This window comes from Mixophyes fleayi, chromosome 3, assembly GCF_038048845.1.
Source record: "Mixophyes fleayi isolate aMixFle1 chromosome 3, aMixFle1.hap1, whole genome shotgun sequence".
In the NCBI taxonomy this organism is placed as follows: domain Eukaryota; kingdom Metazoa; phylum Chordata; class Amphibia; order Anura; family Limnodynastidae; genus Mixophyes; species Mixophyes fleayi.
Window position 1 is genome coordinate 44,146,724 of NC_134404.1, and position 7,345 is coordinate 44,154,068.

Below are 7,345 nucleotides of genomic sequence, written 5' to 3' on the forward strand. Positions count from 1 at the left end.
ATTAGTTAAGCCAACCAATGCATCTTCAGGGATTTCCCACAATCTATAGCTTCCACTCTTGTTACCTTAAAATAGGATTTTCTGTTGAAATGTACAGCAAGACTTAGTCAGATGGAAGGTGGCTCCTGATTGTTAGCTTAAAGCTCCACAGATATGCCTATATTCTAAAGCATGCAAGTGCTGGAGGTGTGGAAAGACTTGTGGGATTTCCATCGATGAATATCTATGACTGGGGCCTGGAGAAGAACGCCCCAAGTAGCCATCTGCGTGATGCTTTCATAGGAGATCCCTCCTTTGTTCCTCTGTTCTATTAGTTAAAAGCTATAAATGAAAGTATATATATATATATATATATATATATATATATATATATATATATATATATACACACATGAGGATGCACTAAATAAATCAAAACTTGAAAAGCTTTGCATCGCGCATAATTCAAAAAGCAGGATCCATACTTGTTCAACAAACAAACAGACCAGCACCAGCAATAAGAAAAGTACAAAGTTTAATAGAAGAAAATAGCACAATAGAAAGATACATCACAATAGTATGTTCTGCCCAACACTCCAGCTGAAACAGTCGTTGGGCAGGATATACTATTGTGATGTTTCTTTATTTTTTTCTATCAGATTTTGTATTTTTCTTATTGCTGGAGCGGGTCTTTTCGTTTGTTGAACTACTATGGATTATATATATATATATATATATATATATATATATATATATATGGGAGAGTTCATTGCCAATTTGAAAGGTAAGGTTAAAAATCCATTTATATCCTTACATCTGTTCCGGTAATTTACGAACGTGCAGAGCATGTGCCTCCTGCAGTATATACGTCATTGGAGGCTATGTTTTCGCCATTAAACTCATTTTTACAGGATTGACATAATTTGTTTCGTATTCTAGTTCTAACTGAAAATACCCCCAAAAAAAACACACCGAGGGCTTTCCTGGAATTTTCAGGTAAACCCTGAAAAGGCTGAGATCTGATTGCTAGTCTTCTTCCCCACACAACATGCTGGGACATTCCATACTCTCCACTAGTACTTTAGCAAGTCACCGTCCCACCCCCGTTAGTCTGCTCTTACACAGAAACCGATGCGCCTCTCAGTGGTGGGTTTAGGAAATGGGGGGCTCAATGGCAAAAATATATTTTGGGGGACGTCTTTTCCTCATCCCCAAAAATCTGTAAATAAATAATAGTACCTTTTTTTCCCTGTTGATTTCAGGTATGAAAGACCTCCCTATCTCATCCTCCATGTTTAACTCCCATCCATGTTAGCCCCCCTCCTCCCAACTCACACAAATACTTTCAGGCTATCTGCAGGCACATGTGTCAGCCAATGTTCCACCTGTTGTGCTTTTACATTATAGAAGCAGCAAATCTACTGCCTATGTAATCATCATTGTTTATTGTGGTGGTATCAGGACCCTAGAGGGAGGGTTCCAGGGAAATCACAAATGACTTCCCCAAAGAGGCTGGAATCTTCCTAGGCTATGATACTGTATAACATCACCATTTATTTATATAGCGCCACTGATTCCACAGCACTGTACAGAGAACTCATTCACATCAGTCCCTGCTCCATTGGAGCTTACGATCTAAATTCCCTAACACACACAGACAGACAGAGAGAGAGAGAGAGCGAGAGCGACTAGGGTCAATTTTAATAGCAGCCAATTAGCCAACCAGTATGTTTCTGGAGTGTGGAAGGTAATCGGAGCAGCCGGAGGAAACCCACGCAAACACGGGGAAAACATACAAACTCCACACAGATAAGGACACGATATAACATTCTATAAACGGTGGTCTGGGTCTTCCCTGTATTTATAAACATTACTTGGTGCCTCACCTCACCAAAATCGTTTTTGCCCACGCATATCCCCATACTAGATTTTAGGTGGATACTGATCTTCTCCAGAAGTTGTCTCCTGCCATTTTATTTTGGAATTTCCTACCACGCTCAATCAGACTTTCCCACAACCTTCAAATCTTTAGATCCTCTTTGAAAACCCATCTCTTTTTTTTAGAGGTGACCTTATCCCCGATAACACTATTCACACTAATGCACCCTCACAACTGTCCCAATCTCCACTCTGAGCCACACTCGCTCCTCTTGTTTCATCTGTGCCCTCTTCCACTTAGAATGTAAGCTCTCTAATAAGCAGGGTCCTCCATACCCTTTGTTTTCATGTCATGTTTTTTTTTTGTGTGTACCTTGTATGTGACTGTTTCATGTATGTACTGTTTTCCCTACTATACGGAGCACTGTGGCGCTTTACAAATCTACGATAATAATAATAATAATGACTGCAATTGTCTATGATGATAAAACACTAAGTAGATGTGATACTTTTATAATGGAGAAGCACATCAAGTAAGTTTGGGGCTTGGAGCTGTCAGGAAAGAATTTAGAAGGACCCACCCCACTGCTGAATCTGATTGCTAGAAATACCTAAATAGAATTCCACACAAATCAAACACTGAAAACTGAAAATTCCCAATTTTGTGCATCATAGACTAGTACATATTACAGTATCAAATTATTATTATTATTATTTTTTATATATATTTGGAGCTTAGCTTAAAGTATTTCCCCACATTTATCAGAGACTTTAAAAAAAAGATTCAGATGGATAATGTCAAAGGTGTTGGTTCGTGCTTTAATGTGACTTACTATAAGGCCACAATCTACATTAAAAGGAACCAGGTCATTTAATTACCACTTAAACCTGACTGTGTCTATTCTGATTGGAATTCATATAATAAATTGTTCCTTGTCAACCCTAGATGACCCCTATGAAAAACACCCACATAGTCAGTATATCACCTGCATTTGAATACCAATTTAAATGTTAAACAGATTAGTTCAAATAGCAATAGGCTTCAAATCTCGTAACAGTTCTCTGCTGTTGTTGCTATTTCACAACTTAAGGGGTAGATTTTTAAAAAAAACTTCCAAAAAGAAAAAGTGGAGGTGTTGCCTTAGCAACCAATCAGATTCTAGCTATCATTTTCTAGAATGTATTAGATAAATGATGGCTAGAATCTGATTGTTCGCTGTACACATCCACATTTCCTTTTTTAGAAGGTTTGACAAATCTACCCCTAAGGGGTATATTTAGTAAACTGCTTGATTTAAAACGTGGAGATGTTGCGTGTAACAACCAATCAGATTCTAAGGGGTAAATGTATGAAGCTCCGATTTCTGCAAGTCGCCGGAAATTTAAAGGGGCAATGGCTTGTAAAGACAAACTTGTCTTTACAAGCCATCGCCGCTTTAAATCTCCCCTGCAAAGTCGCCAATTTCCAGCGACACAGAAATCAGGGCTTCCTACATTTACCCCTAGTTGTCATTTTGAAGCATGTACTAAATAATTGATAACTAGAATCTGATTGGTTGCTATAGGCAACTTCTCCACTTTGTCAAACCCGCAGTTTACTAAATATATTCCTAAGTGTCTTATTTAAATACACTGAGCAGATGTTAAGATTTCTTTGTGACATCATGGTACCTGTGTCTGTGTCAGTATAGCTTTATGTGATGGTAGATAGTACCCATTCCTGAGGAACAATGGGTGGATCAGGGTGGATTGTAACCATCAGGCTAAGATCTGTGGACAGGCCTCATTGGTATAAGGTGGCAGAAGAGAAGGGATTTCACCTTGTCAAGGTTTTTCTCCTCTTTGTATACATCACCCACAGTTATCCCGCTCCTGCTTATCAGCAGAATTTCCTATATTTCAATGGCCAGTGATTGCGCTATGGTGCTTCCATTTACTGATATTTCCCTTGCGCTGGCTCCTGGAGGTGAGCGGCCCACCCTGAAGTGAGAGAAGGAGACAGATTGCAGAAGACCCTGTTTATCATAAACTAGTTTATCATTTGTTTTAACCTTGGTGCAGAGTAATGTACAAAGCCAAAATGGTGACCTAGGCACTAACAGGCTGAACATTTATTCCTGTTTTTTTAGTGGTGCTTTTACACATTGCAACATAAAATAAAACTAACAAACATTAATGGCTGGAGAAAAGCAGTAGGTTAATCCTGAATGATTTGTTTGGCAGTAGCCATCCCAGGGAGGGCACTCACTCAATGTCAGGGAGAAGGGCAGTTAGTTGTGGTCTACCGAGTATGGCATGTAATTGGTAGAGATGCTCAGGCTCAGTTTTCTGAAAACTGAAACCCCCTGAACATCGCCAATCCGTGTACCAAGCCGAGCCAGCTCGGTACTTTCCCGCTTCCTCAGATCTGAATCGAGGCAAAATATCATTGTTGCGTTGTCTGATCACGGGAGTTTTGAATTCCATAAGTACCTCCCTCCCCAGGAGATCCAGCGCCATTGCTCACACAGAAACAGGGGTAGCAGTGTTCTTGTCACTCTCCATTCTCCAGTGACATTGCTCATACAGAAACAGGAGGGGTAGCAGTGTTGTCACTCTTCAGTCTCCGGTGACATTGCTCAGTGCCATTGCTCATACAGAAACAGGAGGGGTAGCAGTGTTCTTGTCACTTGACAAAAAAATGACTGGAAATGACTGGAAATTAATGTTATTGAGGTTAATAATAATGTAGGAACAAAAAAAGAGCAAAATTATGTGAGTTTAGTATTTTTTAGCAATTTTAAATACAGATCCAAAACCAAAGCCAAAACACGTGAGGGCGGTTTTGCCAAAACCGAAATCGAAACACAAAGATAATACAGATCCAAAACTAAAACCAAAACCAAAACTCTTAGGTCAGTGAACATCCCTACTCACAATTAATCAACTACCTACCTCTCTGGCACTTAAAGTTCTCCAAGGTAAACTACTGCCTAAAGCAGCAAATGGCATTGAGGGGTCGGGGAGCAGGATATACAACCACACACTTTTTATTATTTTTTAATTTATTTATTATTTATTTATTTATATCAGTGTCATTGTGTCCCATTTTTATTTTTTTATTTATTTAAAGTAATTTTATTCATGTAACTAAGTAACTAAAAACACAAATGTTACTTCTTTATCAGTGTATTTTTTTAACCGGGTACTTGGTAGATTACACATTGTAAGGTTTTATTTCTTTCTTACCACTGTAAAAGACTCCATCTATTTGGTTTTTGTTTGCTTTAGTTCTCATTTTCTTTTTTATATTTATAAACTACACCTACACAAATACCTTCTATTTTTTTCATATAATTGTGCAAATTGAGCACATTAGAATTACATGCAGAAAAGTACCTTACATTTGCAGTAGATCACAAAAGTTCAGGTACGGTTTATTGCAATTATTAAGCACTTTGAGCATTGTTCCATTTCCTGTAATCTAAAACATTAACATAGCATTAATTTTGATTCCCTGAATGTCATAGCGACTGTTAAAAAATAAAATAACAGAAAATGAATTATAATAGGTCTGTAAGTCTTTTTATTTTGCCTTATTAGATACTCCTATGAGTCATATCTGAATTGCCTCCATCTAATAAGTACTTATTTAATGTGTAATATTAGTTTAACTATGTACCTTTTAAATAAGTATTCCAGGGGCTAGATTTACTAAGCTGCGGGTTTGAAAAAGTGGGGATGTTGCCTACAGCAACCAATCAGATTCTAGCTTTCATTTATTTAGTACCTTCTACAAAATGACAGCTAGAATCTGATTGGTTGCTATAGGCAACATCCCCACTTTTTCAAACCCACAGCTTAGTAAATCTAGCCCCATGTCTTCCTTTATGGATGACACAAGATTACTATGGCAGTTTTGGTAAATTGGTGTTTTACCGTGGTGAGCCAATTAATTTTTCCATGCCGGTTGAACGCTACAAAGAAAGCTTCATTACCTTTAAATCTTAGAATCTGCTTTCTAAGGGTTAAAAGCAACATTTCTTACTTTGTCTACAGAATTACTGAAGGGAGTCTGAGACTTTGAGCAGATAATCTGCAACTGTAAAGGTATTATAGTATTTTTGTATCAGAGAGAAGAGATTATGAGCATGATGTAACCACATGATCAGCATCTGACAAACTTATCTCAGCGAGCACGCCACACTTATAGATCTCAAATCTCAGCCTTTCTGGGAAACGTCTCTCTGTGTTTATAGTCAATAGCTGAAGTTCATAAAGAGCTTAAGTCCTTGTGTGGTGCCAAGAACCACTGTGGATACAGAACTTGCCAGTCCTTAATTTTGCATTTATAAATTTAACTTTTCCCAGGGTTGCAGGATTTTTTTGGTCCCCTTCATTTCCCCCCAGCATTCAATGGGAGCCTTACTGGCGTTCACACCATTTTTTTTGCATCATAATGTACTCATGCAGATGTCTCAGTGAACATATTTTATTTTAGTGTCATAAATTATTCTAAAACTGGGACAACTTGGATAATATAAATTAGTGATCTGTGTGGTCCATTGTGCTGGGATAATTTATGTGATGAAATTTAAAGATTACTGTCTCTGGAATTGTATGTGACTTGCGATTTCCCCTCAATATCACATGCTTTGGTTCATATGCCTTTAATGCGGTGCATAGCATGTTCTATGATTGGTTGGGAAGTGCTTGTATTCTACCTACCAATGAGTAATATTTATTTCTAATTGCCCAGCCAATCAGAAGTGTCTGTCACTTCTAGCTTAACAATCACAAAACACGCGTTAAGCACCACAATAAAGCAGAGAGGTGAAGCACGTGACATTGAAGACAAAGTAAATACTTGAATGGATAAGATCTTGGTTACAGGATAGAGAAAAGAAAGTTATAGTAAATGGAGTGCATTCACAGGAGGGAAAGGTTACCAGTGGAGTACCCCAGGGATCCGTACTTGGACCAGTGCTTTTAATATCTTTATTGGTGACGTTGCAAATGGAAATGAAGGTATAGTATGCCTTTTTGGAGATGACACAAAGATATGCAACAGGGTAGACTCACCAGGAGGGGTAAAACAAGTGATTGATGATCTAGGTAGACTAGAGGAATGGTCAAGAGAGTGGCAACTACAGTTTAATACCAAAAAAATGCAAAATCATGCACTTGGTTCTCAAAAACCCAAAGGCTAATTATAGTATTATTGGCACTATATTCAAAACTACTAAGGCGGAAAGGTATCTTGGAGTGTCAACTTCAGGTGACTTACTGGCAGGTAAGCAATGTAACAAAGCAATGAGAAAGGCAAGTCAGATGCTTGGTTGCATAGGGAGAGGAATCTGTAGCAGAAAAAAAGAAGTAATAATGCTAATATGTAGGTCATTGGTACGGCCTCATCTAGAATACTGTGCTCAGTTCTGTTGGCCATATCTCCAGAAGGATATAAATACATTTAGAGACTGTACAAAGAAGGACAACTAATATGGTGCAT